This window comes from Microcebus murinus, chromosome 21 (genome assembly GCF_040939455.1).
Source record: "Microcebus murinus isolate Inina chromosome 21, M.murinus_Inina_mat1.0, whole genome shotgun sequence".
Taxonomy (NCBI): domain Eukaryota; kingdom Metazoa; phylum Chordata; class Mammalia; order Primates; family Cheirogaleidae; genus Microcebus; species Microcebus murinus.
In genome coordinates, this window is record NC_134124.1 from 23,986,389 (window position 1) to 24,001,704 (window position 15,316).

At 39.8% G+C, this 15,316-nt stretch overlaps 1 long non-coding RNA gene across 1 annotated transcript; it reads left to right on the forward strand.

Moving 5' to 3' along the window:
- The first annotated feature begins 289 nt into the window (after positions 1-289).
- Positions 290-14,591, forward strand: LOC105883292 (uncharacterized). Its single transcript, XR_012913928.1, has 4 exons — positions 290-467; positions 550-676; positions 12,443-12,565; positions 14,464-14,591. It is a non-coding gene; the product is annotated as an uncharacterized LOC105883292 (long non-coding RNA).
- The last annotated feature ends 725 nt before the right edge of the window (positions 14,592-15,316 follow it).

Here is a 15,316-nt window from a genome sequence, read left to right on the forward strand (position 1 = left end):
GAGCAACACGCCCCTGGAGACAGGGGTTCGTGGGCGATAGCTGTTATGCCAACCCTTTCTCTCCCACTCAGGAAAACATTCTGGAGAACCAAGGGAGTGAATATGACAATATTATTGCGCTTACCTTGAATCCACTCTAATTCATGTTTGTTTTATAAATCATCTGCCAACATTGGTACTTTAGCTTCGTGAGTCACAAATTCCTTGTGGCACACCGCATAATATATTGTGACTCATCAGAGTGCTGTGGGCCCGAAGGTGAGAACATCTGCTCAGGTATTAGCCTATGTTAGCTCTATCTTCCTGGCTAGACCGTAGAGTCAGTGAGGACAGGGACTTCTTCCCTCCCACTATGGTTCCCAGCACAGTGATTGGCAGGTAGGCTCTTGATAAATAGTCACATGTTAATGAGCTGATGATATCTGGCAGTGCTAGATACAGGCCGTTCAAAGCTGGAACTTTCAGAGGTATGTCTAATTATGCCCAATTCCTATGAAAATCTCTCTAAAGGGAGAACATTTCATTAGGACTTTTCTGTTTATTCATCAGGATGTTTTGGGGTGCAAGTGGCAGAAATACAACTCAAACTCAAAAAAAACTCAACTCAAAAAAAAAAAAAAAACAGGCAAAAATTGTTTCATAGAACTGAAAAGTCCAGAGGTGTGGTTAAGTTCAGGTAAGGCTTGATCCAGATGCTCAAATTTTATCAACATGAATGTGTCTCTCTCAGTCCCTCAAATCTGTTTTTTTTCCTGATTTGTCTTTATTTTCTAGCATATTTGACAGTGCTTATGGCAAAGATAGCCACCAACATCTTTGGGCCCATATTCCCTCAGTTTGACAACAGCCGGCAAAGTCCTCTCACTTTCCTAATCGATTCAGCAGAATCCCAGAGCTGACACTTAGAGATGCAGAAAGGGTCACATCTTTCCCCAAAGAAAACCTTGATACATTTCCTAGAGGTAGAAGAAATGGATACTAGACAGGCAAATATTTTTGGCATTTGGGAAGCCTGAGTGATGCACGATGGTGATGTGTAAAAGCAAGAACAACCGTTTCCATGCCAACAGCTGTCACTATGGTGAGAAAGACACTGACCCATTGCATCATCTGTGAACAGAGGGTGGCCTTTTGCAGAGAGCTCTGAGCCCTGACTTTGCGGCCGGCATGGCAGAGCTGTAGTTAGAAGGCCCTCACAGAATCTGTCCCCATCAGAATGAAGAGATGTTGATGGCATCTGCTGAGCCGCGTGGAAGAGGGCTTTGCATGTGATTGAGCACACAGCTTACATAACCAGCATGGGAGGACATCTGGAAACAGCTGCTAGCCAGTTAGCAAGAATGTGAACACACTTCATCCTGGTGTGATTGCCCTGTCTCAGGAATTACCTTCTCTAGTGACCCCAAAGAAGACAATAACTCCACACCCCATCCCATCTCCATGCTTGATCCTCTCTCATCCATTACTTTCCATTCTCTAGAGACAAAAATTGACTTTGGCCAAGATCACTGCTGCCTACGGCCATGAAGAAATGTGCTGGTTTGGCAAGAAGCTCCAAGAAGCTTTTTCTTGGCCATTGTGCTCTGGAAGAGAAAAAAATATAACTATTGAAAGACAGGTTTTACTTATGAAGCAGACACCTTTCATCTTAATGGGTTTTTCTGCTGAGAACAGGTTGGGAAACATAGGAAGACCTTGTCTCTACAAAAAATAAGAAAAATAAGCCAAGCCGGGTGGCTAGTGCCTATCATCTCAGCTACTCGGGAGGCTGAGGCAGGAGGATCACTTGATCCCAGGAGTTGGAGGTTGTGGTGAGCTATGATCATACCACTGCACTCCAGCCTGGGTAACAGAGTGAGACCCTGTCTTAAGAAATAAACAAGAACCAGTCACTATGTCAAAATCTGACTAATGGCTTGTCAAAAGTTTATAGGGTCTTGAGGAAAGAGGATTTTTTTCTCTTTCAACCATGTAGATTCCATCTAGAAGAGACCAGAGGCTTAAGTAGTTGCTATGTCATCTTGAATGGTAACTCTTCAGGCTTTCAGGTTGATAGAGAACTACTTTATTTTACATGCTTTCCATCATTTCTCAGAAGAAATTAAAAAATCAGATGCTGTGTGCCACAGATTAATTTCTGGAGACTGCATACTCTTACCAATGAGTTTTCACTCCTTAGCAATCTGCAGGATAATAATTAGCATGTAGAAACCAGTCTACTTCAATGAGAAGCTCAAGATTTAGGTGTAAAGGACATCCCCCAGGAGTTCTTTACCCTCTTTTGTTGCTGGCTCTTTAGCATTGCAAGTGGTGGAAAAAAATGGCACTCTGAATGAAGTGCTCACTCAGGCGGCACACTCCCTTCCTTTCAGATTTTAGCCTAAGTGGCATTAGGAAGCAGTCAATCATGGACAATGTGGGCTCCTACAAATAACTGTAGAAGTTATTATAAATTGACTTTGTGTATAAGAGGAAAATGCCCCTGGAAGACATCTATTCAAATGAACCCATTGTACAGGGTCATGGATGCAGCCAGAAAGATCTTTAACAGGCTAGTCAAATTACTGTGGTAATAGGAGTAAAGAAAGAAGCTGGATCACTTGGATAATTGAAGCTGCAGATGATCAAAAACTCCTTTGGTGAATGGGACTAATAGGCTCCCAGATTGGCATCAATCCCAGTGAGCAAGGACTACAGCTACATTTGCCAGCAATAAGATCGTGCTTTTAAAGCTTGACTGTTAGATTCAAGAGAGGAGGAAGGAAAAAGGCATTTCAAGTCAGGGTGACTTGAAGGCTATTATGCAAATTCAACAGACATACAAGTAAAGACTACTAATCCAGAGGCTCCCGAAACATCCTTGGGCTCTAAGAGGCAATCAACCATTCCCTGCTACATACTAAGAAGAGGCAAAAGAACCTGATGTCAGTATTTGTAATTGGGTGTTATTGGAATGATCTAGTAATTGAGCTTAGGTCAACAGCAGGGCTCAGCAGTTTCTGACTCAAATAAGCATTGGGAGTTTGCACATCTCTAATTGTCAGGCAGAACTCACCATTATGTCTGTGTTAGCAACTGGTGCAATTGTGTTTATGATGGAAAGAGAAATTTATGAAGTAGATGCCCAGACTTTAAGAGAGAAAGAATGAGCATCTGAACTCTGCCTATTTAGAATGAGTGGTCCTACTCAGCTTATGAGGGACAAATGTGTGGTGATCATGGAAGAGTGGTTAATAGCTTGGTTTGGGTGTCAGCCTTGGAGCATATTTTCTACTACTTAATACCTTCCTGGCATTGATTATTTTAGTTATTTAAATTGATTGACTCTTAGCCTTTTCTCTTTAAAATGGGGAGGACAGTATCACCTATTTCTTCCTTATTAAAATGGGAATGATAGTACCATTGTTGTAAATATTAAATATAAAAATGTATTTAAGGTGCCTAGAGCTATGTGGAACACTTACAAAGATGGACCATGTTCTGGGACATAAAGCAAGTCTTAATACATTCAAAGGGATTCCAGTCATACAATATGTTTTCTGACTAAAATGGAATTACATTTGAGATCAACAATACAAAGATATCTATAAAATCCCCAAATAGTTGAAAGCTATATAAAACACTGCTTAATAATCCTTGAGTTAAAGAATAAATCCAAAGAGAATTGAGAAAGTATTTTGAACCAAATGCAAATGAAAACATGGCATATCAGAATTTATGGGCTGCTGCTAAAGCAGTATTTAGGGGGAAATTTATAGCTCTAAAATGCCTATACTGGAAAAGAATAAACTTTCTCAAATCAATGATCTGAGCTTCCACAGGGAAGAAAACAAAGCTAGAAAAAGAAGAATAAGGTAAAGTCAAAGTAAACAGAAGAAAGGAAATAATAAAAATAAATTAACACATCAATGACATAGAAAATAGAAAAACAATAGAGAAAATCATTGAAAAAACAAGCTGGTTCTTTGAGATCAATAAACTTGATAAACCACTAACTGGACTGAGTTGCAAAACAGAGAGAAGACATAAATTATGAAATATTAGGAAGCAGAAAAGTAACAGAGCTACAGATTCTACAGATATTAGAAGAAATATTATGGATAACTCTATGCCTATAAAATAAATAATAAGTTCCTCTAAATTTGACAACAAATGAAATGAACAAATTCCTTGAAAGACAAAATCTACCCAATGTTGCTCAGGGAGAAATAGCCTGAATTTGTGGTTAAAGACCTTCCCACATAAAACAAAACAAAACACCAAACTCCAGGCCTAGATAACTTCCTTGGGGAATCCTGGCAAACGTTTAAGAAATAATGTCCAAACTATTCCAGAAAATTGAAAAGAAAGGAATACTTACCAGCTCATTCTGTGAGCTCACCATTATAGATGATGCTATTACAAGATAAAAAATTTATGAACTAATATTCTTTAAGATCATAGAGCAAATAATCTTAACCAAAATAAATCAAACCTAAAAGCATATAAAAAGTATAATATATCATGACCAAGTAAATGGCATTATTCTGAAGTCTCCCCAAGAAATGTAAAGTTGGTCTAACATTGGAAAAATCAATCAATGTAATTCACCATATTAATAGACTAAAATACATACATATAGTCATCAAAACAGATGCAGAAAAGCTTTGACAAATTTTTGAAAGGAAAAAAATCTCTTAGCAAACTAGGAATAGAGGGAAATTCTTCAACTTGATAAAAGGCACCTACAAAACACCTATATTTATACATGCCTAATGATAAAATTAAGTGAAAGACTGAATGCATTCCCCCTAAGATCAGGAACAAGAAAAAGATGTCAATTCTCACCACCCCTACTCAATATTGCACTAATGCAATAAGGCAAGAGTAAATAAAGGGTATATAGACTAGAAAAGAAGTAAAACTGTCTTTATTTACAGATGATATGATTATATATATAGAAAATCCTATGGAACCTACAAAAACGTTACTAGAAGTTATAAATAAGTTTATCAAGCTTTCAGGATACAAAATAAATATAAAAGTTATATTTGTATATAATAGCAATGAATAATTATGAGCTAAAACTAAGCAATAATGCCATTTACAATAGTATAAAAAATATAAAATGGTTAGGGATTATATCTGACAAAATACTAAAATACATAATACTTGTACAATGAAAACTACAAAAGACTGCTGAAAGAAAGAAGACCTAGGAATGGTGATATATACAATGTTCATGGATCAGAAGATGCAAAATTAATCAATAGTTTCAATGCAATCCAAACCAAAATCCTATCCGATTTTACTGTATGAATTGACAAACTAACTCTTAAATTGATCTGGAAATACAAAAGACCTAGGATGGACAAAACAACTTTAAGAAGAACAAAGTTGGAAGTTAACGCTACTTGATTTTAAGAATTTTTATACAGATATGCTAATCAAGTCAATATTGTGTTGGTGTCAAGACAGATAAATGGAACAGAAAAAGAGTCCTGTAATAGACACAACAGATATATGACAGCTGATTTTCAGTAAAGGTGCAAAGGCAACTCAGTGGAGGAAGAATAATCTTTTTAACAAATAGTGCCAAAACATAAATATCTTATTTAAAAAAAAAACAGAACTTGGTCCATCCCTTGCACCATATATAAAAATTAACTCAAAATGGATCATAGACCTAAATACAAAACCTAAAACTATAAAATTCCTGGAAGAAAACATGGTAGGAAATCTTTGTGACCCTGGGTTAAGCAAAGATTTTTTAGATTCAACACCTAAAACACAACTCATGGAAGAAAAAAATTGATGAATGGTACTACATCGAAATTAAGGACTTTTGCTCTTAGAATTACCCTGTTAAGAGAAGGAAAATACAAGCCACGGGATTAGGGAAAATATTTGTAAATCACATATCTGACAAAGGAATTATATTCAGAATATATAAAGAACTCTCAAACCCAATAATAAGAAAACAAACAACACACTAAAAAAGTATAAAACATTTGAACTGATATTTTACCAAAGAAGATAAATAAATGGCAAATAAGCATATTACGAATATGATCAACATCATTATCTTTAAGTAAATGCAAATAAGGCAATGAGATACTACTACACATCTGTTAGAATGGCTAAAATTAAAAAGACTGACCACACTAAGCATTGCCAAGGACATGGGGCAACTGAAGTTCTCATACACTGCTGGTAAAATGGAACAACTACATTGGAAAACAGTTTGGCAGTTTCTTAGAAAGTTAAACATATACCTACCACATGGCCCAGCCATGGCACCCCTAGGTATTTATGCAAGAGAAATTAAAGCATATGCCCATACAAAGACTTGTATGTGAATATGGATAGCAGTTTTATTTGTAATAGCCCCAAACTGGAAACAATCCAAATTTTTATCATCAGGTGAAAAGATAAATATATTATGGTTTACCTCGAAATGCTAACTCAACAGTAAAAAGCAATGAACTACTAATGTACACAACAACATGGATAAACCTCAAAATCATTACACCAACTGAGACCAGAAAAAAAAAAGGTGTTTAGTGTGTGCCCACCTCTATACCAGTCTCTTTCCACGTATTTCGTCGGTCATCTTCACACCAACCCTTCCATGAAGTAAGTATGACCTCCTCCTTTGAGAGACAAGCATCAGAGAATTAAGATTTTTTTTTTTTTTTTTTGAGACAGAGTCTGGCTTTGTTGCCCAGGCTAGAGTGAGTGCCGTGGCGTCAGCCTAGCTCACAGCAACCTCAAACTCCTGGGCTCAAGCAATCCTCCTGCCTCAGCCTCCCGAGTAGCTGGGACTACAGGCATGTGCCACCATGCCCGGCTAATTTTTTCTATGTATGTTAGTTGGCCAATTAATTTCTATTTATAGTAGAGATGGGGTCTCGCTCTTGCTCAGGCTGGTCTCGAACTCCTGAGCTCAAACCATCCTCCCGCCTCGGCCTCCCAGAGAGCTAGGATTACAGGCGTGAGCCACCACGCCTGGCCGAGAATTAAGATTTTTATCTAAGTTCTTAACTCCAAATGCTGGCTTCTGTTTGCCTTCTCCTTGCTTCCAAACAAAGCACAGAGCCCTGTTAAAACCTAGGTGAACCAGGTTTCAAGTGTTGATGGAAAACAAGAACAAACACAGACAAAGAGCGTTTGACTTGGAACAATACTTCTGGCCCTGGAAATGGTGCACCTAGAGTTATTAGCACAGCTGGAGAGCCCAGAAGTGTCTTGGGAGTGGGGAAGGAAAAATACATTTCTAATATTTGGTAATTACCATGAAACTGCTTGTTTACACTTAAACTTCAGCACAGAGGAATGCTACTTATTTTCTCTCTCAGCACGACAGACTTGTGTGACGCATCCAGCCAGCTGCTGCACGGGGCTCCTGGCCTCTCTGGGCGTGGGGACTTGTTTATGCCTCCACCGAAGAGGCTGCACCGCCTGCATCCTTCCTGCCTTCACCCTCTCTTCCGAGAATGCTCCAGGCAGCTGCGTGGTGGACAGCACCCCGGATCTCCCTTTCTAGCAGTGAAATTGCAACACCATGTGTTGGGGCAGGGGAGGGAGCAAGACCCTAGATATCCTCCAAAACAGAACTGGGGCACCAGGCCAGGTCGCTGTCATTTGCCATTGCACTATTTTTCTTTAGAAGAAAGTTAATGAGTTGGAGGAGCAGAAGGGAAAGGTTGAGAGCCTGGATTCAGCACTGAGTAATTCCACGACTTAACCTCTCTGAGCCTGAAATTCTTTCACTCATAATATGAGAGTAATAACAGCACCACACATGGAAGTAACAATGGCTATCATTTACGGAGCACATACTTTGTACCAGCCACTGTGCTGAGGGTTTTACATGCAAACCTTACTCCTACGGTCTTATAAGAGACACACCATTGCCCCATTTTACAGATGAGGCTACAGAGGCTCACAGTCCATTAGTTACTTGCCTAAAGTTGCACAGCTAGTAAAGGAAACTAAGCAAGACACTTGCCTCTAAACTCAGAGCACCTAACTACTGTGGTCAAGTACTTAGCACAGCATGTTGTTCAATGATGTTAGCTAGAATTACACTGGCTTTAGTATTAGTATATTAGTATTAGTTGCTACCTGAGGTCCCCTTAACGCCCATGGCTTGTACTACTTGTTTATGGCAAAATAAAACACAGACTCAGAAAACCTTATAAGACTCCTGTATGGTCCATTGAGTTGTTATAAGACACACACTGTTGTAGTCACCACCAAGTCAAGAAATAGAATTTTTTTTTTTAATTTTCACATCTAATTTTATTTAATAAGGTGTCAACACTACATATTCAAAAACGTAATAAAAAGACATTATTTCAACAACAAGTTGTTCCATTTTACTTGCAGCTTTTCAGAGCAGTAATTCTAATATATATTAGGATCTAAAACTACTATCAGATAGCACCAATAGGGATTATGTATTTTAAAAACCGGATAAATGAAGCAAGAATATATTGAGATGTAAATCAGGAAGTAGTTATTTGCTTTACAAACCGTTCTTAAATATACAGATTAATTAATAACATATACCCTTTAAATAGTAAAGCATTTAAAATAAATTTACCAAAAACATCAACTTATATACTTTTTAAACCTCACCAATTACATAAATAGAGGCACTACTTTCATACACAAAGAGCATCAAAATGTTTTAACATTTCAAAAATAGAAACAGCCCAAAACAAGCGATTTCTCAGAAACAGTACAACTTAATAAGATGGCTACTCACAGTGCCTTTTAAGAAATTAATAATCTATATTTTTAAAGTTATTTTTCAGCCCTGAATTGTAACACACTTTGACTTCCAAGCCCACTGTGGGCCCCATCAAATCATAGCCACCCACCAAAAATAACCATAATCTTGACTTCTGTGGGCATAATTTTGTTGGATTTCCCTTTCATTTCATCATGCAGGGTGCATCCCTAAGACACTATAGTTTATTCTTTGGCGCATGTCTTGCATGTCTCTTTTAATATATTAATCTACAGCCTCCATCACCACCTTACCCCCTCCCCCAATTCTTTCTTTTTCTGCCTTGCTTTCTCAGATTTTCCCACTCTCCTCCCCCACCCCCAAGTTTTAACTGCATTTGCTTTTTTTCATCTCTATTGTCTGTTTTTTTGAGCTAGGGTCTTGCTCTGTCGCCTGGGCTAGAGTGCAATGACATCATCATAGGTCACTGCAGCCTCCAACTCCTGACCTCAAGCAATCCTCCCGCCTCAGCCTCCCAGAGTGCTAGGATTACAGATGTGAGCCACTGTGCCCAGGCCCTCTCTATTGTCTGTATCCTGTTCAATTTTTATTCTACTCGCAGCAATTTTTATTCTCCCGCCGTGTGGACCCCTGTCCTGGAAGGGGAGCCAAGGTGGTTAGTTTGGGGAGTTCACAGGGGCTAGACTGCTCCAGCCCTCCACCCTTTTCTTGGCTTCCTTACACTTCCCCACTGCTGGCTTGGGAAGAATGTCTCCTAGTTCCAGCTACCACCCTCAGATTGGTTCATCTGTTCTCCAGGAAGTACCTGCTGCCTGTTTGGGGTTTCTCCTGTCTCAGCTCTACGAGACACCCCCTCGCTCCTGCCCATCTTCATGCAGAGACACTGAAACCACGTGAGTCTGGGAGCAGTTGCTGTTTTGTTCCCATAGCTTATACTTTGCAGTCTTAGGACTACCTTGGCATCTCATTTTGTTTTTGATTTTGTTATGTATGTACTCTGTTCTTATGTGGATACCAAGTAAACTGAAAAATAATAATACCAACGCTCTCATCTTCTAAAATCCCCTAGAACTCCTGATCTTCTTTGATCACAGGACCCTGTCCAGACCATGCTTCTCCCTGTATGCATGGAAGATCACCAAATTTATCCCACAAGTGCCTGCCTCAAGATCCACTCACCCCTACTTCCATCGCTGGTGGTGGAAACAATAGGTTCTGGCAGGGCAGTCTGTATTCCTTTACAACAGATTTCCCCTCTCTGAGCAAAGAAAGGAGCTTCCAGGAAGACAAAAAATCAAAAATCCTACAGTAGGAGGAAGTTGGAGTGGAGGTTTAAGATCTCTTCCATTTTTAGTGTCTTGAAGTCCCAGACAGTTCAGGAAGAACCTCCCAAACATCCCAGCTTCCTTTAATTAACCTTATCTTGTGGTAACAGTAGAAGTCCCTGGGGATTAGACCTCTAAACTTTTCTGTTTGAGATTTCCAGAGGTCACCACAAAAAGACTAGAATCCTCTACGCCCATTTTCATCATTATGGGTATACAAATGGTTTTAGAAAAGAAGTTCCCATTCTTGGCCAGGCCCAGTGGCTCACACCTGTAATCCTAGCACTCTGGGAGGCTGAGGTGGGAGGATCACTTGAGCTCAGGAGTTCAAGACCAGCCTGAGCAAGAGCGAGATCCCATTTCTATGAAAAATAGGAAAATTATCCAGGTGTGGTAACACGTGCCTGTAGTTCCAGCTACCTGGGAGGCTGAGGCAGAAGGATTGCTTGAGCCCAGGAGTTTGAGGTTGCTGTGAGCTAGGCTGACCCCACAGCACTCTACTCAGGGCAACACAGAGGGACTCTGTCTCAAAAAAGAAGAAGTTCCCATTCTTGCTTACCTATCTCAGACACTGTCCGAAGAGGCAAGCATTACTCCTGCTTTCCATAAACTCATGGTCTGAGTCAATAGCATAAAATGCCATGACTTTATATTTATTTTATCTCCTATTCTTAAGAAGCCCCCAAAACAATATTTGGCTCAAAGAGGAAATTTCTTATCTTTGTTCATCAGCATGAATGGCTTGTCAATGACTTTGTATGTTTGCAGGAAAAAACAAAAAAACAAAAACTTATACAAAGAGCTTTTGGATTTTGTTGGTGTTTCTGTGAACACCTCTTAATGAACTATATTTTGCAAAAATATTCAAATACTTTTAGAACACTGGTGCTGGAGGAGGAAGGAAGTAAAAGGTCCTAGCCTCTCTCCTCCCTGCTAAGATCCCTCCCTCGCCACCCTTTTCCAGGAGAGAAGAATAACATGATGGACCCCATTCGAAGATACTGATTAAGTCTCAATAATGGGTCCCAAGATCACTGTGTGTGTAATGTTTTGTTCTGGTTGTAAAACACAAGTGTTACAGGCCTAGAATATTCTTTAGATACCTTCCTGTTTTGTTCTGTCAATACTTTTTCAACCATATCCTGAGAACGAAAGAAATCCAAAGGATATCTCATGGATCCTAAAAATATTCTTCGAATTTCATTTTTAACTACCCATAAATCACTTCAAAATCTACAACAAACAAATATAACTTAAAATGTACTATATATCAATTTCTAATCCTTTGAGTTTAACATACATATTCATTTGTCTCATTACTTTTGTGTGCAAGCATATATAAATCTTGGAATAAATCTACTGTTATCATTTTAAAAGAATTTTCTGACCTTACAAGATAAACTGCTTTTAAAACTACTTGCAATTACTTATCTGTTTGAGTCAGATTTTCTTAATGCTGGATGCAGTAGATATTTTTAGGTTGCAAAACACAGAAATCTAAATCAAACTGGCCTGAAAGACACAAGGGATATTACTGGTTTGCATAACAGAAAAGTCCAGGGGCAGGGCTGGATTGAGTTCCTGCTAGATCCAGATACTTCGATGGCGTCCTGTAGGTCCCGACCTCCTCTTGGTCTTGTCAGTGCTTTCTCCTGGGTTGGCTTCTTCCTCTCTGTGTTGCTGAGGTAGTCTCCAGCATCCAGGCTGACACTCTTCTAGCTTCAAGACACTCCATCTGCAGTAGATTAATTGCATTAATGGCCTCATTTCTTTACCTCCAACTTTCTCCACATCCTTTAACACACAAGTGTATTTTCCCCTCCCACTCTGACTCTGCATTTGACCCTGTGACTTGCTTTGGCCAATAGTATGTCAGTAAGTGTGACACAGACAAAGCTTTAAAAGCACTTGCACAGTTGGGCTTGCTCACTCTTGTTCCTCTACCTTCACTGTGAAAACAGACCCCGGCTGGCCTACTGGAAGGCAGGACACGTGGAACAGAGCCAAGCTGACCAGTCAGTCATGCCAGTTGAGGCCACTCTAGACCAACCAATAGTCAGTCAACTCCCAGACATATATGAGCTTAAACCAGAAGAACTGCCCAGCTGAGCCCTGCCTAAATCTCCAGCATGCAGATTTGTGAGCTAAATAAATGCTAATTGTTTTAATCCACTAAGTTTTCTGATTTTTTTCCCCACATCATTATTGTGGCAATCACTAACTATTATACTCCTTAACTAGGAGAGCAAGAATCTTATCTTACATCTTCTCTATCACTGTGTCTTACAAATAGAACTTAATACATATTTGCGAATGAAAATATGTTAAGGGCTCAGCTTTCACAAACTTGTCAAATTCTGAACCTCTTCAATTTCTCCAGCCCTCTTACAGCAATGATAGAGAAATGGAATTCCAAGATTTTTTAAAGCTGTCTAACATTCAGGTGCTCTGTGAGATAGTTTTTCTGCAGTACCTTGTTTCATCTCCACCATATCCTTGAGAGGTAGGTATGAATTTTCCCATTTTAAAGATGAAGAAACTGAGGGTCAGAGAAGTGAATTAGGTTACCTGAGGTCACACAGTGAGAGTGGCAGAGCTGGATTCTCCCCCCAGGTGAGCCTGCACCTCGTGCCACTTCTCAATCTCTGCTGCATTGGATGCCTACGCTCCTTGCACCAATGGTCAGAACCGCCTCACTTGGCCGTTCTCTAGATACCATCTTGTTCTCCAGTAGTGTCATATTTGTTAAACTTGGATCTTAGACTTTTCTTAGATATTTTTTTCTTCCCTTGTCATACTGGAAGATGATCTATTTATTGGCATACTGTCTTGACACCTTAAAAATAACAAATTGTTGATTTTCTTGTATTCGTTTTTTAGAAACTTTATTTATTGTACGTAAATGGGGGGAGGGGAGTTGCTTTCCAAAGATCTCAAGAATCTAGCATTTTCTTAGCCCAAATTTGGCCCTTACTCTAGGTTTCTGGCCCCAATATTTGAGTTATTCTCCTCTCCACACCCAACAGAAGTTATTTTTAAATTGCAGTTTTATCCAAAGAGCATTTTTCACAGAATGCCTTGGAAGGTCCTGGACTTTCTCTTCAGCTCAAGAACTGTCCCTCAGCCCCTCCCCCTCAGTCTGGGGAATTTATTTTGGTCTATGCAAGAGTCATATATTTTCTTTTGATGAAGTCATCGGGGTATTTTGCTTCCATGCCCGTGGTCCTATTTCCTTAAGGAAGGTTGGTTTATCTGAGACCTCCCAAGGGCAGAGAGGTGGGCACTAGTAAGAAACAGAATAACCACAAAGACACTGCCTCCCCACCCCTAACCACACCCATGCCTTATCCTTCTCTGTCTTCTGAGCCCAGCCCATCCCCCTCTCCTCCAAGATGAGGTCCTTGACTCATGAGTTTATATAATAATATCCCTCTTTTCTGAATGACTAAAGAGCCTAAAACACTTGATTGTGTAATTATTTATTTAACAACTTAGGATTTTTTTTTCCAAAATTTACAATGGTGCAAAAGCAATACATATTCAAAAAAAAACCCATACTTTGAATTTTTTTGTTGTTGTTGTTTTTTGGGGGTTTTTTTTTGTTGTTGTTGTTTTTGTTTTGTTTTGTTTTTTTGAGGTTGAACATCTTTTTTTATTTCGGCATATTATGGGGGTACAGATTTTAAGGTTTCAATAAATGCCCATTTCCCCCCTCCCCCCAAAAGTCTGAGTCTCCATCATGACCATCCCCTAGATGGTGCACATCTCACTCATTATGTATGTATATACCCGCCCTCCTTTCCCCTCCCACCTGCCCAATACCCTATTACTGTAGTACCTATGTGTCCACTTAGGTGCTACTCAGTTAATACCAGTTTGCTGGAGAATATATCTGGTGCTTGTTTTTCCATTCTTGGGATACTTCACTTAGTAGTATGGGTTCCAGCTCTAACTAGGAAAATATAAGATGTGCTATGTCACCATTGTTTCTTAGAGCTGAATAGTACTCCATGGTATACATATACCACATTTTATTAATCCATTCTTGGATGGATGGGCACTTGGGCTGTTTCCACAGCCTTGCAATTTTGAATTGTGCTGCTATAAACATTCGAGTGCAGGTGTCTTTTTTGTAGAGTGTCATTGGATCATTTGGGTAGATGCCCAGCAATGGGATTGCTGGATCAAATGGTAGATTCACCTGTATCGCTTTAAGGTATCTCCATATTGCTTTCCACAGAGGTTGAACTAGTTTGCAGTCCCACCAGCAGTGTAGGAGTGTTCCTCTCTCTCCGCAACCACGCCAGCATTTATTGTTTGGAGATTTTTTGATAAAGGCCATTCTCACTGGGGTTAAGTGATATCTCATTGTGGTTTTGATTTGCATTTATCTTTTCCCAGGCTATTGATAAGCAGTATGACATGCTCTGGTGATGCCGGGCAGTGGCAGCGAGCGCAGCTCCCAGTCAGCCATGTGATCACCAGGATAAAGAACTGATACTCTACAGTGTACTGTACTCAATAAATGATATGACACCTTCAACACTTTACTATAGCATAAATTTTGTTTTAGATGATCTTGCCCAACTGTAGGCTAATATAAGGGTTCTTAGCATGTTTAAGTTAGGGTAGGCTAAGCTACGCCATTCAGTAGGTTAGGTGTATTAAATGCATTTTCGACTTACCGTATCTTCAATTTGCAATGGATTTTTCAGGATGTAACCCCATTGTAAGTAGAGGAGCATCTATACTTACTGAGTGTATACATGTGCCAACCTCTACCCTCAGATAGCTTACGGTCTACCATAGATGATAAAACTACAAACAAAAACCTAAGATACATTCTGGTGGTGGCAACAATCATTTTTAAAACAGGATAACGGGCCCGGCGCGGTGGCTCACGCTTGTGATCCTAGCACTCTGGGAGGCCGAGGCGGGCGGATAGCTTGAGGTCAGGAGTTCGAAACCAGCCTGAGCAAGAGCGAGACCCCGTCTCTACTATAAATAGAAAGAAATTAATTGGCCAACTAATATATAGAGGAAAAAATGAGCCGGGCATGGTGGCGCATGCCTGTAGTCCCAGCTACTCGGGAGGCTGAGGCAGAAGGATTGCTTGAGCCCAGGAGATTAAGGTTGCTGTGAGCTAGGCTGACGTCATGGCACTCACTCTAGCCTGGGCAACAAAGTGAGACTTTGTCTCAAGAAAGGAAGGAAGGAAGGAAGGAAGGAAGGAAGGAAGGAAGGAAGGAAGGAA